Here is a 21,293-nt window from a genome sequence, read left to right as displayed (position 1 = left end):
GGCAGTTCAACTAGGCTTTGATTGTAGCGTGCTTATGCGATCCTTTTTGAGCTTTCTACCTTCATGACAATCTTGTTCTCTTTTAGTGTCATGGCTGTCACTCATTTGCCTCCTCCCCGTCGAATGTGGACATATGCGATTCACAATACATGAGCACTTTATAACTTTTTTTGGAGGTGACTGTAGATCCTACCGAACAAAACTTATTCCTTTGTCAATGTCCTTTGCAAATAGATACCCTTTGCTTAGGTTCGGAGGGAAGCAATTCCTTCCCACCATATTCCTGCACTTCATTTCTTGTTCTGCTTTGGGCGTCTTCTAGGGAGACCGCGAAACCTTTGTTGGCACCGGCGCTTTCTTTATGCCTTCGCTACGCCACGAGGCAATCGACGTTTCTATTCAATTGGTGCTTTCTAAGACCAGGGCGAAAAAACGAGGGCAGAGTTTTAGAGAATAAAAACATTATCTTTACTCAAGGCCCACAATATCACAAGGACGCTTGCTCGGTTGACTTGCGGAGCCTTGGAAAATGTCGCATGCCTAAGTTTCGCGCCTTTTCGACAGAGTTCTCGTTATCCAAGTCTCAACTTGCGTCTTTTTTCTTCTAGTTTAATATGACGGCACAGAGAGAGCTGAGTGACAAAAGATCGCGCCTTGCCCCACCGCCTCTAAACGCAATGCCGAAACATGCCGTTTGTTCTACGACAGCGCACAGATGAAGGTGGTAGCCGCAGATTGGTATAAGCACCGGGGCCTTTCGTTGCTAAATGTTTCCCCGTCTTCGGCCTCTTCTGTTTTTCGAGCCGGGCAGGGCGCATGGTCGACCTCTCCGACCGCTTTCGCGGCTTCATGGGCGTCAGTCATTTTTGTCAGTTGCACTGCGTACTCGAATTCCCTCGCTATTTTCGGTGGCTTACGTGCCGTCGCCCCGTACAGCTGCTTCTGGCTTTCTTTATATGCATCGTGGTCACCGTCCCTCGCTGCTTTCATTGTATATGTATATATATATATATATATATATATATATATATATATATATATATATATATGATGCACCATGCGTAGTAGCGCTTAACCGCGGCTACTTTGGCTGCCGTGGCCGCCTTCTGACCTGTGTGTGCGGCTGCATAAAGCTACCACCGGCGACGTAGTCGAGCTTTTTTATCTCTTGACTCTAGCGGCTCAAAAGCGACAACGCGGAGCGCATGGGGCTACTAGCTATAAAACGCTTCGCGCATGTGGTTGCCGAGGCGGCTTTTAACAAACGCTGAGATAATTTTTAGCAAATTTTTGTTTAGCAAAAGACAAAATAACGTGGGAGCAAGGCATCATCCTTACTCATTGGCACCCTATCATGTTTGAACTGATACGTTTGGATTCCCTTTTTCTCTCGGACAGTACAAAACTGGAACAATATTTTACAGATGGCTACACAGTGTAACTAGAAGTTTTATCATTTTTATCGCTTGTTTTTCGTTTGTTCGGCCTTGTTTGTATGCATCTATGCCCCTCTACTTGAACCCACGAGCCTGCAGTATGTAATATGTAAATAAAAAATAAGCCTAATGCTGACAGAAGGATTAGAAGTTGAAAACGTTTTCCCGCCGCTCTGATTCGAACTCGGGTCTGTCTGGTGACGTAATTTCCCGACTCAATGATAGCTGTCAGCGGGCGGTGGGGTCGGGTATGCAACAGCCGGAATGAAAGTCACAGCCTGCAGGGCGTTGCAGGCATCTTAATGTCAGTCGTCGTTTCGTTCGCGCCAGCTTTTTTATGGATCTCGATCCCGACTACAATGTTCTCGCAAGAACTCCGGCCTGCACTTCAGCGTTTTAAGCCCCAAAGGTCATGCAGTGATTCCGAGGGCTGCATGAGGCGACTGGCCTAGCTGAGTAGAATATCCCAGCATGGGAGAGCCGGTAGTGTCGGCAGCAAACAAAGCTACCGAGGCGGCAATCGTCATCGCTGAACCACCGTCATGGCTTACGAGTAGAGACCGCTACGTGTAAACGGTTTTTTTAATTTGATAATAATAGCCTTCGTAGCACTGGCTGTGCAACGCAGCATCCGCAAAGCGAACACACCCAGCTTTGTATTTGCTATTCCGTGGAGGCCTGTGAAACATCAGCTAGCCACAGGTGTTTTCCTGCAGTGTGCCCGTAAAGTGCGCAAAAGCCACATATCGTGCGAAAGCGTCGAAATCTTGACTGCCCATCCACAGTTTGGGATTTTTCGGCCTAATTTTGGGGGCGGGCAACCCAAATTTCGGTGGATTCCAAGTCAACTTTGGGGGTGGACCAGGTCGGTTTTTGCCGTAGGTCAACTCAATTTTTGAATTAGGCAAGTCAATTTTAAGGGGTGAGCCCACCCTAATTTCGGAGGTCTACCAAGTCTATTTTTGCAGTTGGCCAACGCTGTATTGGAGACCTCGCAAAACAATTTGGGGCATGTGCCAAGCCAATTTTTTCCCGAGCCCAACTATATTTATCAGCGCTCAAATTCGGCCAAGGTCATTCTAAGGTCAAATTTGGGTTGGCCATGACTTGCCGTAGACATGCCCGGTGTATCATACCATGCACTGACATTCATATCCTGCAGGAACATTGCAAAATAGTGCATTGCTTGTTGCGTTGCCATGTCTACCGATTCCCCACTGAGTCTCGTGTTATTTCCTGAAGTCGCGAGGTGGCTTAAATGACAAGCCTAGGCTGGTAGACTGACAGCGCACAACCATAGCCGGATATATGGGTCACTCCTCGAAGGGCAACTGGGAAGGGGGGAGGGTGCGTTCTATTTCAACCTTGTATTTAGTCTGCGCGATTTTTTTCAACGTAAAATTTTGGCGCGGAGGGACAGGGTGGACTGATCCCCCATAAATACTCCCTCGCGAACAACGGAGGCGACTGGTGATCACTGGGGTATCCTTGTCCTCCTGTGGACTTAAACAGGATTATGCTGATGATGATCATGGTGATAAATTTTTTGTGAGTGTTGCTTAAGAGAACAATTTATTTATTGCGTTTCGCTTTCTGAGAAATTGATATCTGCAATTTACAGCCTAGCGTGCGACCAAGACTAGAGGCAGCCGTGAACATTTGTCTTGTGATCTGACAAGCGCTCTTACGCTGAACATTCAGGGACACCGTGGAACGAGCACATTCGACACAAGAGAATGAACTGCGTTTTTTGCACCTCACCTTGAAGTTTTGTGCGCATCATGTTTGTTGGCGGTATTCGCTTAGGAGTGCAAAGCTGCGCTGCTAGATAATGGGTCGCAACATTCGAAACTTGTAAAATATGGCATCGCTGTGTCCAGTCTAGGGGCAGTCCTGTCAAATTCATGCTTTCATAACATGCGGTAAAGTTCCCATGAACACTAACAAAGGAACCCTGCGTTCTAACGAACGCAGGGTTCCCTGTTCACGGCATATTAAAAACATGTGAAAGTTGCTAAAAAAAGTAAAACAGTCGTGCGCAGGTTCGCAGGAAAGGGCGGGAAAGAGAGAAGTTAGAAGATTTGGGCCTTGCCATATGTGCATAGCCTGTCACACAATTTTAAAGATGTGTCCAGAAGGTGTGATGTGGGTGTGGTTTTCTCAGCACCAAATAAATTGTCAAAAATATGTAGCACAGTTAAAACAAAGCAGCGAAAAAGGTCAGAAAAAAAAGCACGTGTCGGGTGAAGCATGAGTCTCCTAAGTTCGTTGTAAAGTGGGAGTGATATACAGAATTCCGTTACCTTGTGATAAAGTGCACGTGGGTCAAACGGGCAGGTGTGTTCGGTTATGAGAGCATGAGAGATCACTAAAGATTAGTAGGAGGTCTAATCTGGTCGCGCATTGTAAGCGGTGTGAAGGATGCCATCCTTTTCTTCCAGATGGCCGTCTGGAACAGATCAACCGGAAAATCATCGAGGCCGGGCATATCATGCGATTAGGTGAACAATGAGTCAGTGGCCCGTCAATAGCTTTAGCAGACAATGAGGTTAGATGTCTTGAACACCTCATGTGTACTGGGTTGTCATTATTTGGTTTTTGGCATCTGATTAGGCTGTGGTTTGGTGCGGCTGGGCCCTTTCCATTCTGTGTTGTCTTCATTAAACTTCAGTTGCGAGTCAGCGATCGTCCTGTTTGCTTCTTTGCTCTTCGTCATCGTCTTTAGTGCTGTTTATTCATTATATTGGATACAGTATTTACTAATTCATGCTTTTAATTTTAATCCTCGTCGATTGCACAGTAAGGCTTGCCGCAAGAAAGTTTTCAGAGTTGTATGAGCTGTTCGTATTTAAAGTTCAGCTAACGAAGCAAAGAAGTATTAAGGATATGGACATACAACAAACATGAAACTGAGCAAAGAAATCTAGCCAAACCAGGAATGTCTTACGAGCGTCTGGCCCAAAATGAGGCGTGAGACGTTCCTGGGAGCTCATATTGATGCAAACTGTCTTTGCCGTAGCAAATATCCTCCCCATGTGAATGCATGCGCCGCTTTCCTGCTGATGGCAGCAATAATAACGTTCTTAATGAGCGTACAAAACAGCAAGTGAGACGATATGGACCTCACGACGGAGGTGATTGCGCCAACGGGGGGCCCCGTTGCCTTGTCCTAGCGAGTGGACACGCTTTGAGCGACACTTCATCCCCTCCTCCCTTCACTTGCCGCCGAGAGAAAAACAGAGCTGGTGCGAAGGGCGCGGTTTCGAAAACGTTTCAAAGGCCACACGTAAGTGATGCGACCGAACATCAGCAGCCGGCCACCTTCCCTTAGCTGCGGGGCTTGATGTATCACACGCAGGTTGTAGCTGCCTCCTTAACTTCGTGTACCTCTGGGACGTGTTCATCGCCGCCTCTTTTGCCACCGCGGGTCATCGAGGGGTCCTTTGCGTGGCGCCCTATCTATTCCGATCTCTCTCTCGCCGTGACGGGGCGTAAATGCCCCATTGAGCAGGGCTGCTCTTCGCCGAACTGCGCGGGGTGCTGGGGGGTCCTCAATGCGCCTGGGAGCAGGGCTCAATGAGCCGGCTGGGAGCTCAGCGCCAGCCGGCCACCAATGCACAGGAAATGGCGTCGAGGTCAATATCACAAGCCCTCCAGGGCGCCCCGCGCGGACCCCTTGTGTCGAGAAGTTTGTCGGAGTGGGAGCCCCAGGGAACAAGCCCAGAGGTGTCCGTGACCGCAGCGACGTGCGCTGTGAAGGAGGACATACGAGGGGACATACGAGGTGTCCTTTCAGCGCCAATTGCGCGCGCTCCAGCATTCCTAAATGATGCGTGCTGCCCGTGAAAGAGAGGCCACATGGGGCAGCTCCCGGCTAATGACGCGACCACACGTGAAAGGTGCGCGGGCACGGTGTGGGAAAAGCATTGTTGCGACTCGGCTTAAGGCCTCTAAAAGGGATGCTTCAGTTACAGCTGAGCAGAATGAAGCCTAGGAGCACTGTTCGAAAATGTCAAAGTGCATTGCATAAAACGAATTGGCACAAGGAGGTGACAAAATATTCACCCAGTTACAACTTATGTCTTTTTGCGGTAAAAAAAAATTTTCTCGGCAGCAAGAGCGCTGTGGTGGTCTCGGGTTCCGGTAAAAACGTCCCCGGAGTAAATGTCCCCGAAAAAAAAGTCCTTATTTGGCGAGTGGGAAAACATGTCCGTAAGTGGGAATTGCGTTTTTCGTGGCGAGCTGCAATGATGTATGCTACAGCGCGTCCTCCTGTCGGCTTGGAAGTGACCGAACATCGAACTGATGCGGGGCGTTCATAACAAAAAAAAATAAAAAATGATGGCAGTGGTAACACGGTGACAGCGCTCGTCTTCGCCGTATTTGTGGAGAAAATGCGAGCTGACCACCGGCTTTATTGGACCGGAAGCTTAGAGCGATGCGATAGGGTAACAGTAGTCAACGACCGGTTAATCCTCAGTCTGCATTCTCCAATACAGCATATCCATCATCACCGGAAGTACAGCAAGGATTCGACACCAGAGGAAGGGTTGAACCTCGTCACCGGAAGGTCTTCGCTAGAGAAGCCTTCTGTTTTAAGCGGTTCCCCAAGACTACCACGGTTCGAGCCGCTTGTACCTTCCTCAGCGAGTAATATTAACGAGCTGATTAGACCTGTCTTAATCATTGCTGAACGAGCTGAAGAGCTCGGAACCACGCAACGCATAAAAAGTCGGATGGCTCTTTCACCGTGCTTTTTCGCAGTGCATGTAAACACGTCAGGAGAGGACTCAGGTCCCAAATGATGATTACATTTATCTCAAAGCCAAGAAAGAATGCAATAAAATGTGCATTGGTTGTGATGTGAATTCCGGAAGAATTCATGCTTAGGTCGCATACTTGGGGACGTTTTTTCCTAGCGGCCGCTTTTTCAGGGGCTTTTTCTTCCGGGGACGTTTTATCCGGGGCCATATCTTCCGGGGATCTTTTTTTTTTTCTGGAGACGTTTTTACCTACACCCGGTGGTCTTTCCCTTCGCTACAGTATATGTGAGTGCTTGAAAACGTTAATTTCAAAAAGAAAAAAATAAGGAAAACGCTAGAGAAGCACTATCAAAATTAAAAAAAATGCAGGAATTACGAAAAATTCTTAATGATTGAAAAAAAAAAATATTCTTTGTTACACAATTTTGGAAACAAAGCCTCCAACCTCCCTTGGTAGAACTGCATATAGCTCTCACATGTTATCTGGCCGAATCGTTTGAAAGCATTCTGAGCATTAAGCTGATGTTTATTCTTTGATATTGTCAGCTTCTTCATGTTAATCTATGTGGTTTTATGTCCATCTGTGTGGCTCTATGCATCAGCGAGACCATCATATTTGGAGAGGTTAGACCTAGCGTTAGTCTGTTGTCTATAGAGTGCTGGAGCGGTGTTCGACGAAGAAAGTGAAGTTAAATCCTAACGCAGGTACTGACATTTACTCTAGAGCAGCCGAAAAGCCATGCGAACTGCATAGACATAAGAGCATTGTCCCTAATAAAACAGCTGCGATTTGACAGCATGCTCCGCAACACATCGCTTGAGCATTCTTGAAAAGTGTGATCGACTCGGAACATAACTTACTTCTGTGACTATCAACAGCTACATACAGAATGTCTCCGATAGCGAGTCTGTCTGTAGAAATAGACGGACCGCCTTTAGAAAACAGAAGTAACATGCTCACATGCACGAACACCCTCGGGATTCGATAACTCCCCAAAGTGCCTCTACTATTCCGCTGTCCTCAACTGTCCCTCCGGAACAATGCTCAGTACTAAACCCACAACAATCAGGCAGTTGTTTGTGCGGCTTGAGGACACGCGAAGAATTACATTTGCTCGTTACACTATACCGGATATCGCACGTAAGCCCAAACCTCTGCCTCCATTGTACACAACCTGACTGCAATATGCGAATTAACACTTGCACATTTCTACAAAAAACAAAGCCCCTAGAACATCTAGCACAAAACAAGAATATGCGAGAATCACACTTCATTTTACACGGGCAGTTCAAAGACAACACTGCACGCCGTAATACCAGGAAACCGGATGTAATTTTTTTTTTCGTTATATATAAATGACTACTCCAGTTTCCTACAGAGCGCCAAGCCAGTTTTATACGCCGATGTCACAGCTTTTATTACAACGCTCAAGTCCTTAAAAGAAGCAGAAATAATCGCAAATAATGAACTAAAATGGATTGTTTCAGAATTAACAAGCTTTTAATTAACATAAAAAAATTAAATTTATAGTTTTCGCCTCTAGCAGAAGACAGGGACCTAAAACATGTGCACTACAAGTCGCAGGAATACCCACTGAGATGGTAGAAGACTGCAGGTACTTAGGAATAACTTCCGATGAATCCCTTAATTGGGCTGCTCACATAGAAACACTGTGTAAAAAATTAATCCTTGCATGCGCCGCTTTAATTATTTAATTAAAGCTAGAAAGCATTTCTGCGTTGATGCATTGCGTGTGGTCTATTTCAGTATATTTCGTTGTCATCTCACATACTGCATACCGTCATGGGGCTTCACTTAATCATTGTACCTCGCACCACTAATTAACCTTCAGAAAAGAGTGTTAAGAATAATAGCATTCGTACCTTGGCACACATCATCAGAACCACTGTTCAGAGGCCTTAACATCATGCGCTTTGATATAATTCACGATTACAAAACAGCGCTTTTGGTAAACACTATAACAAACACTAGACACGCTGATAGCAGCAACATCAATTTACCTAAAACACACAATGTATACGGACGCAGAACCATAGCATTTGACAGCGCTAAAATTTGAAAGGTCATCCCATTCAGTATTAAGTCCACCTCGAACATTGCATCTGCTCTGAAAAAGCATATGCTTTCAGAACAGTATACCTCCCCCAACTATTGAATTGATCATATTGTTACGTGTTACGTATGTTGCAGCCATAATCAACTGCCTAGATATACAGCATTTTTGTAATGGACCCGAAACTAGCCACTGGCTAAGGATCCAAATACCTAATTCAACATGAACTTTGCATATTTTTCTGTGCAGAAAACTTGATGATGATGATGATGATGATGATGATGATGATGATGATGATGATGATGATGATGATGATGATGATGATGATGATGATGATGGTTTGAGGACGGTGCTGCTGGCGTTGCTGTCGCGAAAATAGCATACGATGATGTTGAAAACAGTATTATATAAAGACTCATTAAGACTCACTAATCGTACTAAACGAATCCCGGCCTCGGCGGCAGCTGTTCGATGGAGGCGAAAAGCACGGCGCCCGTGTGCTGTACGATATCAGTGCACGTTAAAGAACCCCAGGTGGTCGAAATTTCCGGAGTCGTCCACTACGGCGTCTCTCATAGCCTCAGTCGCCTTGGGACGTTAAACCCCACAAACCAAACTGATCGTACTAAACTTACAACAGCCCAGAAATGCACTCCCACTCTCAATGTAAGCAAATAGTGGACGCCAAGAATTAATCCCCCCAGGGGGAATGAAATAGCTGACATTTGTGCAGCACGAGCTCGAATAAAGAGTAAACATGTCCCACAAAGATTGCATGGCTCTGGTAGCGGATAAAGTAAGAAACAATTGGCAGACAAAGTGGCACATTGAAGTCAGCAACAACCTCCGCTCAGTAAATCCGCTCATTGGTGAATGAAAATAGTGTATACAGCAAGAACTATTCATAGGACTAACTTTATGCCTTCTTCGCACGGGCACGTGCACATTACGCAAAACGTTTTGCTTGAGGAGGAGAATAAACCTAAGCACGTGGAGATTTATTCTTGGCAACCACTCTTTGTTTACATGCTCAACACTTGAAAAAAAAAACGCAAAAAATATATTAGCGCATTTACAACGAGAACATTCCGTTCCATTACAGCTTACTCCTAGAAGAAAAAGTATTTGTATGCTTGTGATTTGTTTTTCGATTCCTAAAGGGTAGTTTTTAATCTTACTAAATGTTTAGCACTTTTACTTTCTTGATTCTAACAGGCATACGTTTTTTACCTCGTGTTTGGGACGTAATAGGGTCATAGTTACTTACGTGCCATAAGCATAACCACAACACAACGCATTTTTGGTGCGTTTATTTGGTCCTGGAGAGCTTTCGTTCCGCCACTGCTATGGGGGCGAAAGCCCCTCTTTCCTCATAAGCGGTGTGGACAGGAAGTGTACGCCGAAAGTGTCAGCAATCGATGCCAGCTAAAAATGTGTCTGCGTGAACTTCGTGGTCAGATACGTGCCGATTAAATGATTAAAAAATGATTAAATAGTGGATCAAGCTATGAAATTGATAATCATCATAGTATGTAATGGAAATAGTGATAGTTAAGTACATGATTAGATAGTGATATGGTAGCTATGACAGAAATAACGAACATTAGTAATGGTAGTAACGATATTCAATGACAAAGATAGTAGGTATAATTATACCAGTGGTAGAGATAGATAGGGATGATGTTAGTGGTAGGGACATATAGTGGTAGCGGTGATAGAAGGCATAGTATAAGGACACTAGTGATAAGTGATGATATAGTGATAGCGACGACGACGACAGTAATGATAGTGGTAATAGTAGTAATATAAATAATGACAGTAACAACGAGGATGATAGTAGTGATAGTGATAATAGGGATAACAATAACGATAATGATGACAGTAGTGATAGTACTGTTTCAGTCAAGTAAAAGTCATCGGACCGAGTCCATAAATGTCGCAAAGATAGAAGAAATAGAGAGTGCACGTGGGGACCGGAAACGGACAGACCGACGACTTCGGGAGCCACGTGAAAGCGTCGAACAGATGAGTTCTTTCCTTTAATATTTTGTATATATATTTAGGCAAGCTAGGTTTGGTGGAGGTCAAGGAATAGATTTTAGCTCATTGTCCTAGCGGCCTGGTTTTTGTGCTGGCAGCTGGGATTTCGGGCTCGACTTCGTGAGATAACTATTTTATTAGCGCGTAAATTTTTTAGACTGTCGATCTTTTTCCAAGTAATCGGCATTTATAGAATTTATTTGGACGCTTGTTTGCTGGTTATTTTCTTTTCTCTGGAGTGTGCAGAGGTTCTGAGCAGTTCGTGGCAGAAATGTTCAAGTGGAAACGGGCCTAAGATGTGTATCCCAAAGAAGGTTAAGTGCAATGAGATTGAGAGGCTGGTTAGTCTGAAGGGAACGTGGTTTTAAACAATAGAGGAGGCGGAAGACGCGGACTTTTTGTGCCGGTGTTGCGCACTTGGTGTGCGTCTTGACAGGTTTGCGCAACAGTACGCTGGCCTAGTGTCGCGTTTAGCAGCTTTTGAAAACGAGCTCGAGGTAGTAAAAGCAGAAAATACGAAACTGCAGGGACACCTTCCTCAACTGGAACGAAAAATGGCTGATTCCGCTGTTGTAGACAACAATGGTACACTTTCCGGCGCGAGCAACGTTTGCTGGGACAGGCACTGACAGGACAGCGAAGGCAAAGTAGGTCAGGCGGGGCCGGAACTGGAGACTTTTTTAGAAGTAGCAGCTTAGAAGTCGGGAAAAGAGGTGCAGGTAAGGAACAAAGACGTTCCTATAGAGAAGAAGGCACAGAAAACCGGAATCAGGAACCAGCCGTTGGAAGGCAACGAGAGAGAACCCAGGTTCTTATAAACGATGGTTTTAACATGAGCACATGTAAGCAAGCTATAACCGAACGTGTAGGGAACGATAAGTGTTGATTAGATGGAACTTTCCCAGGGAGGACAATGAACGCGGTACTGAAAGAAACAAAGAATTCCGCAGGTAGCAGCCTAGTGATGGTAGCAGAGGGACTGAACGACATCCTCATCGGTGACGCCGCACAAGTCGTAGAGAAGTTAGCTGAAGGAGTTGACGATATCAGGACGATAGCAAAGGAGGTGCAGATTGTGATGTGCACAGTGCCGGATGTGCTAGGACAGAAAAAGAAGGTTGAACAGGGCATGGTGAGGGTCAATCAAGAGTTATGGAAGTTACGCCGGGAGACTCAGAAGTGGCAAAAATAAACAGTGAAGTGCTTGGAGCAGTCTTTGGCAAATGGTTTCGACGAGATGGCATCCATTTTAATGAAAGGGTGGCAGCAGAAATCGGCAGGCGCCTGGCGGGCCGGGCAGTAGCTTTTCTAGGGGATCCGCGAGGGCTCCGGCCATATGATTAGTTGCTATTGAAGCCGAAGAAAGCGTAATAAATGAGGCTAAGGCCAATATTTGGCAAAGAGAAGGTCCATAAAAAAAATACGAAAAAGAAATTGAATACCAGGATAAGTTAAATATATATGCAAGTGTGTAGAAAGAGAGCGAAATGGTTGGAAATAGAACAGAAATTAAAGGACGACAAGATAGATGTGTCGCTCTATGCGGGACTCATCTCAGGGACCTAGAAGATCTATGAAGGCGAAGGAAGATCCACGAAGAAGATCCATGAAGGCTACGTGTGGGAAGGGTGCAAGAGAACAACAACGGAGAGGAAGGGGTAGGTGTAGGTATGTTGATACACCAAGGAACAAATCGGCAACAAATAAAATCCTGTAAAGAACATATCAGGGGGTCGGGAATAATTTCCGGTAAACGTGCACGGCTAGGGACAGTTTATTGGGGTACATACAGGGGACTCAGTGAATATATAAATCAGTTTGAAGTCGATACCGATATTATACTCTACTGTATACTTCAAAGGTCGCATCGAGGATCTGGATAAATACACTGATTGCAACGAAAAGTTAATGCTAGACTTCTATGAGCGACACAACCTAGTTAATTTAAACCGAGAAACTAAATGCGAGAAACAAATCATGTGGGATTTTCGGAACAGCCATCCGACAATTGACTAGTACTACCTAATGTCGCAGGGAATTCATAGCAAGCTCACTAAGACGGAACTAGAGGAAGAGGATGAGTACAGTCTGGGAAGCGATCATAGACATATTAATCTGCAGTTGGGGGCCCTCTTCAAAAGAGAAATGCAGGAAAGGTAAAAAGAAAGCACACAATTCAATGATAAATAAATAAGTACTGCTAGCTCCTCGTATAAAGAAAGCAGTAGAGAAAAGCCCCAAAGAAAAGTGGGATATTATCAGGTAGAACTATTAGTAGGTTCGAAAATTCAAGAAGTAAGAGTAGTAAACTTCTCATACTTTGGAAAGAAGAAGCCACGAAGCTGGTGGGAGAGAAGCCATCGAACAATCACGGGCAACTTCAACAGAACACCGAGAGGCAAAGAAGGCGCAGCTATATCAGGAGGAAACTAAAAGTGTGAATCATATCGGCAAAACTTGTACTGGCCCTCCGCCAAAGAGAAATAAAGCAGTCCACCGATCGCTGGATGGCTTAAATCCGCGATGCAGGTGGACCAAAAAGCTGTGTCATTTAGGGGAGATGATAGAGTAATATCCCCGCATAAAGGAGAAACACAAGGCAACAAGATTGAGAGCAGCTTAAAACTTACCAATCTTAACCGGAAAAAGACAGAATCAAATATTCCTAAATGCACATCCGCAGGGATTGACGAAGTTCAATCAAGCTGATTAAAGCACTTGGTCCAAGAAGCAAGGAAGCGTTGTTAAATGCTTGGGGAACCGTCTTAACCAATAAGCAAATTCAGGACAGCTGGCGGCAGAGTACAATGATTTTAATTTATAAAACGACATGAAAAAGGTTGCAAATTAAATCCTACAGGCGATAACATCTGTTGTATACAGGATGGCAATGCAAGCGGTGAAATTAAAAATGCAGTCATGGGCAGAAGGTATTATGATACTCAGAAAACTTCAGAACGCGTTTAGAAATGGTAGGCGATTAGGTGATAGCTTTTCGTGCTTACCCAAAGCATAGAAATAGCTCGGCCGGAAAACGAACCTTTGTAGTTAGCCTTCCTAGACATAAACGGGGCATATGGCAACGTAAACTGGGAACTCCTATGGAACATACTCATGAGGTAGCAGATTTACTACAGGAAATATACCGGCATAATAAAGTAGAAATTACACGGGAAGGGGTAAGAAGTATGGAAACTGTCGATGTATGCAAAGGATTAAAACAAGGTTGTTCTCTACCACCACTGCTGTTCAAGCTTTATATCATAAATATGGAAAGTAGGCTACAAGAGAGTAAACTGGGCCTTAATCTGTCGTATAGATAAGACATAAAAGTCATAGAGCAGCTCTTAACTGTTTTTATGCATGAGGAATCGAGGATGATATTGTACTGTTAGCAGATAGCCAGGAAAACTTGCAAACACTAGTTGATTCTTGTGGAGACAAAGGGGACACTCTAAGCCTCAATTTTAGCGCAGTTAAGTGGGGTCTGATGTTTTTCAATGGTTCAACTGATCAGGTGCCTAAAACACAATGCCGTGAAACACCTCGAGTGGCATAATATAAATATCTCGGGGTATAGATAAACGAAGGAATGACATATATAGAAAAACACGAACAGTGTGTTATCACAAAATGGCGAATAGATGCCGGGATAATGAAATATGGGGAATTGAGGTGATGAAACAGGTATCAGGTGCTGAGGGGTAACTTGGAAAGGAATTATGGTGCCCGGACTTACTTTCGGAAATGCGGTTTTGTGCCTAAAATCAGAGGTACAGTCGACATTAGAAACAAATCAGAGATCCGTTGGACGATTAGCACTAGGTGCCCACGGCAAAACTACAAATGAGGCGGTACAGGGAGATATGGGCTGGGCATCTTTCGAAGTACGGGAAGCTCAGAGTAAAATATTATACGAGGAATGCCTCAGGAAATTGGACAGTAACAGGTGAGAAGCTAGAGTACTTAAATACCTATACCTAAACAGCGCTCACTCAAAATCGAAGAAAAAAAGTAGGAAACTATTCAGTAAGCATACATGGCACAAGGATGGACTAATAAAGAGCGTAAACAGCAGATAAAAGACACAAAAGGTAAAAATTGGATCAATTCTATGGAAAAGAAACAGAATGTAGAACTGCACTGAAAGTGGAAAAGGCAGATTAGGTAGGAAGCTTTCTTTGATAACTCAAGAGGCAGTGCCCTACTTTTTGAAGCTAGATCAGGGTGCCTTAGAGCACGCAGCTATAAGAGGAAATTTAACTAAGCGGATGACACATGTGCAGTGTGTGGTAAATCCGTAGAAACAACTTAACATCTAACACTCGAAAGCGATGGTATCCATCCGGATCTCAATGCAGGCGCAGTCACTCTCCCTGAGGTCACTGAGACAGACCAGTGGCCGGGTGAATGAATCTGCGGTGCAAGCTAGCAAAAACGATTGGAATATTGGTGGCTGAAAAGCAGAAAGATGACTTAAATGCAGAAATAAAAATTTAATAACTGAAATGAAGAAAACATTTAGGGATATAAAACAACATTCAAGATATAGGAAAAAAAGAAAAAAAAAGCCGTGCATGGTGGTAACTGCCACCACCCGTTTCAAAGGGGACGCCCTTATAACCTAGCCACCCATCGTTAATACCGGCCACTTTTTGTGCGATAGACTGCGATAATTTATCGTATACGGGTGGCACACGTTTCTTTAGGTTTGAAGGCGGTACAACATGGGTTTCGAGGCATATGCAAAGAACGAAGTGACAGGCGACCACACTCGTGCATTCGCTTATTTTTTCGGGGAAAGAACACACACTTCGATTGTTTTGTTGTCCTTCCGAAAAAAAAAAAAAATCACAGGAATGATGATCGATCTTGCGCTCAAAGACCCGGATGGCATGCAGTCGCTGTAGGAACTTTTTGTTTGCGAGTTAGCGCAGCGTATTGTGTTCAAGAATTCAGCTTCTGCCACGAGAAGGTTCCTAAAGACATGCCAGCGGCATGCATGATCGTTGAAGTACAGCAGCATTGTCATGTCCTAACGAAAAAGTGCTTTTGATGACGTCATTGAGGTGCACGCTTGAAGATCAGTGTGGTGTGCGTGAATGTCGTTTGTGTCTTCTCTCGTAATATCGCTGTGTGTCTGTCGCCTATGTGTCCGAGATGTAATCGAGCAGCTTAAATTGACAAGTTGTGGTTTCAATCCAAAGAAGACAGCATATGGACATCTTTCAGTTGCGATAGTAGGGCGGCCGCGAAAAAAACTACTACAATGACATTTAACGAATTTAAAGTGTAAGGAGTACCTCTGATTCGTGAATGGTCATGCGGCGCGGAAAGAGAAATTCGGATTAGTTCTGATTCAGTGAGGTTCCATTGTCGTCGAGCACTGAAAATTTAGGAAACAGGAGGAGTTTTTGTCATTCACCTCTATCAATACGCGGCCACCGTCGCCGGAGAATGAGCAGACACGAACTCATATTCAGCCGTAGCTATGCAAAGCTACACACAGGCCTCGCCAACAGCGGCGAGGCCAAGGAAAGCATTGGGGATTGTACTTTGTCTTTTTTTTTATTATTTTTACTTCGGTAATCACATAAATTAGTAATGTAATTTGTTTAGGCGAAAGATAAACACAAAGTAGAAGGAACAGAAGAATGGGCAAAGCAGTGCTAGGGTACAATCCCAAAAACGACCGAATGATTTCAGTTCGGATCCAAGGTCACCCTTTCAACATAACAGTTATCCAAGTTTATGTACCAACCACTAATGCTGAAGAAGCTGACGTTGAGAGATTATATGCTGACCTGCAATGCCTTTTAGACCGCACTCCATCATCAGACATCCTTTTTCTCATAGGAGACTGGAATGCTAAGGTGGGGAGTGAAGAAATATCCGGAATTACAGGCAAGTTCGGTCTTGGTGAGCCAAATGAAGCTGGGCACAGGCTAGTAGAGTTTTGTCAAGAAAGCAACCTGACCATAGCGAATACTCATTGTCAACAGCACAAGAGGCGCCTGTACACATGGACTTCACCGGACGGTCTGCACAGGAATCAGATTGATTATATTATTTGCCGGCAGAGATGGAGAAGCGCTATACAAGCAGTAAAAACAAGGCCTGGGGCCGATTGTGGCACCGATCATTAGCTTGCCAAATTTAAGCTTCGATTGAGGAAAACGCAGAAAACTAGAAGGCCTTTCAGGTATGATCTCTATCAAATTCCACCAGAATATGCTGAGGAAGTGAGGAATCGATTTCAAGAATTAGATCTAGAAGACCTGAAGATACGTGGACTGATGTTCGTGATATAATACAAGAAGTTGCTACTAAGGTAGTTCCAAAGCAAAAGAAATGCAAGAAAGCGAACTGGTTATCTGAAGAGGCTTTGCAAATAGCTGAGGAAAGGAGGATGGCAAAAGTAATGGGGGAAAGAGAAAGATACAAGGTTCTCAATGTGGATTTTCAGAAAATAGCAAGAAGAGATAAGAATGCCTTCCTGAACATACAGTGCCAAGCAGTTGAGGACAACAGCCAATTGAGGAACACAAGAGCTCTGTATAAGACAATCAAAGATATTAAAGGAAGCTTCTGTGCTAAGATGGGCGTGATAAAGGACAAACGAGGCAGGGACCTCAATGAAGCCTCAGGGATAAAGAAGAGGTGGCAGGAATACACAGAAGAACTGTACAAGAAGGACCCGGATGTGCAAACCCAACATAAGACGGTTGTAGTTACTGATCTCTAGCCGGACATCCTGTAGAGTGAAGTTGAATGGGCCTTAGCCAGCCTTGCTAAGAACAAAGCTAGCGGAATTGATGGCATTTCAGCTGAGTTGCTCCAAAACCTCAACCATGACGACGCTGTTAACGTTCTGTATACATTATGTCAGCAAATTTGGACAATCCTGCAGTGGCCACATGATTGGATTAGGTCAGTTTACATCCCCATCCCAAAGAAAGGCAGTGCCAAAGATTGTTCCAACTACCGCACGATCGCGCTTATTTCGCATGCTAGCAAGGTGATGTTGAAAATCCTCCAAGGTAGGCTGCAGCAGTATGTGGATCGGGAGCTTCCGGACGTGCAAGCTGGGTTTCGCAAGGGCAGAGGAACTAGAGACGAGATTGCCAACCTTCGCTGGATCATGGAAAAAGCAAGAGAGTTCCAGAAACCCATATTCTTCTGCTTTATTGATTATGCGAAAGCGTTTGACTGCGTAGATCACAGCAGATTGTGGCAAGCTCTCCAAGAGATGGGAGTTCCAATTCACCTCATCTGTCTCCTCAGGAACCTGTATGAAGGGCAAGAGGCCACAGTCAGAACTGGGCATGGTCTTACTGATTGGTTTCCGATTGAGCAAGGAGTGAGACAAGGCTGCATACTGTCGCCCTGCCTATTTAACCTATATGCTGAGTGCATCATGAGGAAGGCCGGTCTGGACGAGTCTTCAGCTGGAGTGAAGATTGCTGGGAAACGTATCAACAACCTTAGATATGCGGATGATACCACTTTAATGGCAGAAAGTGAAGTGGAACTCAAGAGACTTCTGATGCGCGTACAAGAAGAGAGTGAGAAGTTTGGGCTTGAACTGAACATTAAAAAGACAAAGATCATAGCGTCTTGCTCTATTAAGTCCTGGAGCATCAAGGGACAAGAAGTGGAAGCTGTGACAGATTTTCTCTTCTTGGGCTCCAAGATTACCTCAGAAGGAGACTGCAGTCATGAAATTAGAAGACGCCTGCTTCTAGGAAAGAGAGCCATGGCTAGCTTTGACCGCCTAGTAAATAGAGGAGACAATGCACTGCCAACCAAGGTCCGTATAACTCGTGCTATGGTCTTTCCAGTTGTGATGTATGGATGCGAGAGTTGGACTGTGAAGAAGGCTGACCGCCGAAGAATTGACGCGTTTTAATTGTGGTGCTGGCGAAGACTCTTGAGAGTTCCTTGGACGGCCAGAAGATCAAATCAGTCGATATTGTCGACCATAAACCCTGACTGCTCATTGGAGGGTCAAATTCTGAAGTTAAAGCTCAGCTACTTTGGTCATCTGATAAGAGAGGAGTTGCTGGGGAAAGATTTGATGTTGGGAAAGGTTGAGGGTCATCGGAGAAGGGGTAGGCAGCGAACGCGATGGTTAGATGGCATCCTCGAGGCGCTGCAGATCAAGTTATGTGATGTTGTGAAGATAGTGAGAGACCTGAAAGCGTGGCGTGATATGGTCCATAGGGTCATGAAGAGTCGGACACGACTGAACTAAACTGAACTGAGAAGGGAAAACAATATATATATATATATATATATATATATATATATATATATATATATATATATATATATATATATATATATATATATATATATATATATATATATAGGGTGTTCAGAATTAGACTTTACTGATTATTAAAAAAAAAAAGAAAAATGCCGTACGCTCATGCCGTTTTTGTACATTGGTAATGCGGCTAGGCGGATACAAATTGGGGTATTAATTTCTTTCTTTCTTTATTTATTTCTCTTTCAAAAAATGAAAGAAGGAACTGCGACAAAAGGCGGTTAGGCCTGACGGGTTCACAGTTCCCCATACAGTTCACAGCAGCGCGCAACACGGAAAACAAACTATAACAGAGCATTACAGCAAACGTGGTAATTAAACATACTGGAGTAAAACCTAAAAAACGAAACAGTGTACACTATACACTCAAAAAGAAAGAACAGCATATGGCACACAAAACACGGAAAAAAAATGTACAGTAACATAACATGATAAAAATTTGCATTTGCCAAATACAAAACCAGACTAGAACAATTAATCCACTTCGGAGAGTATCAACTGCTTTTTTATGTCTCTTTTAAATCTGCGTTTAGAGAGATGGAACATTGAACATAGGGATGGGTTTTTGAGAATAGTTGGAATCTGGTAATTAAGCTTCTGTTTGCCGTTATTTGCCCTTGTTTTTGGGACGCGGTTTCTGTGTTGCCTGAGAGGGTATTTAGTAGGAAATCGGTTAGGAGAGACGGAGAAAAGCCTATTGCTATGGATATGTTGTAACAAGCGGTATGTGTAGACTCGGTTAGCTTGAGGGCTATTCCATTTTGTAGAATTTTACTAACGCAGGTGTGTCCTGAGATGCGCATGTCTAAAATTTTGTCCCAGTTCGTCTAATTACGCATGCGAGACGGCGGCTCTCGACGTGAAGCACCTCCCGTGTGTGACGCAGCTGTTGCGTATGGCACTGCTTTGCAAGAGTGTGTAGCGAGGATCACTTTTTGTTCTCGGCCAGCATTTCTTTCTTTGCGCTCGAAAGCGATGAATCACTGTGATAGTGGACTAGAGCAAGCGATAACTTTTAACTAGACTTGGTGCCGCCGTATAAACATGGATGAGATAAAATGGGCCATGATATGCTGTTTCTGTTCCCGATAGCAGCGCTAGTGCAAGCCACATGGACAGGCAGATATGCAAGGCAGAGTGCCATACGCAACAGCTGCGTTACACGTGGGAGGTGCTTCACGCCAAGAGCCGCTGTTTCGCATGCGTAATTAGACGAACTGGGACGAAACTTTTTTTTTTTTTTTGAAAGTGAAAGTTTAGTAGATTGAACATATTTATAAAAAGCATTAAAATACAGACGAGGGACTGTATCTTTTTTAGACGTGCGCATCTCAGGACACAGGCGCGTTACTAAAATTCTACAAAATGGAACAGCCCTAAAAAGCATTTACCTCCAAGATCTTAATAAAAACATATACGCTAACTTCAGCCAATTAAGAACTAATTATTAAATTTTAGCTAAATACTTAGTTTACGGAGACAATTAATACCCCAATTTGTGTCCGCCTGGCCGCATAACCAATGTACAAAAGCGGTATGAGTGTACGGCATTTTGCTTTTTGTTTAAAAATCAGTAAAGTCTAATCCTGAACACCCCGTATATATATATATATATATATATATATATATATATATATATATATATATATATATATATATATATATATATATATATATATATATAGGTATTGTATTGTATTGTATTGGGGTTTTATGGCGCATAAGCAACTGAGGCTATCATGCGCCAAGAGCAAGGTTAAAATCTGTTCTTATTTGAAAAGGGGAAGAAGGTATATATATATATATATATATAGGAGTTCAGAAGAAAGCACTATGAACCAGAAGTAATATTATTAAAAGTAGACTTACACGCGCTTAAAAACATAACAAGGTGTTACTGACGTTTCGACTGGGGTCCAGTTTTTATCAGATGAAGACTGGTCCCCAGTCGAAACGTCAGCAAAAGCCGTGTTGTGTTTTTAGGCGTGTGCAAGTCTACTTTATAATATATATATAGGAAGTTCTAGCTGAGACCATAATGCGTAATTGGCATCATAACCCTGTGTTTTCATAAGTGATTCCTATGCGCATGCCAAGTGTCGGCGCACGCAAAGCCTTTGTTGCGTTCGCCTGCTTCATACATGTGCTGGTGCTTGCTCTGATTTATATTTCATTTCGCACCTTGCTCATTCCATGGACAGCTTTTCTGGTGAAAATGGTTGCTTTTTAGGACAGGTGCTGCAAGCATTTCTGAAAATTTTCCAGCGAAAATTCAGCGATGCACACCTCCACTACCGTTGGCACGATGCTATTCCAATATAGCCTATAAGGCGGAAAAAGAAACACTGTGTGCTTCAACGCAATGTCTGTTAAAACGCTTTTGCGGACCTGCCAGTTCTGTGCCCATCTTACAAAACAAAGTATGTGACAATCAATAAATACATTTTTCATCAAAAATAAATCGAGAACTCTCGAGCAAGTCATCTTTAAAGATGGCGCCCCACGAAGATACGAAGGGGTAGATACTCTAGCAGCATCGCGTGGCTGCAGTCAGCGAATGTCCACAGTGACTGTGTAAGAATGTTTTAATTTGCATTCGACTTAATTTTTTTTTTTTTTTTTTTTCACTTTTCACAGATTAGGAGGAAGA

Source organism: Amblyomma maculatum, chromosome 1 (genome assembly GCF_055883805.1).
Source record: "Amblyomma maculatum isolate TAMU_Amacu chromosome 1, ASM5588380v1, whole genome shotgun sequence".
Classification (NCBI taxonomy): Eukaryota; Metazoa; Arthropoda; class Arachnida; order Ixodida; family Ixodidae; genus Amblyomma; species Amblyomma maculatum.
The sequence above is the reverse complement of the archived record's forward strand: the minus strand, read 5'-3'. Positions refer to the sequence as shown.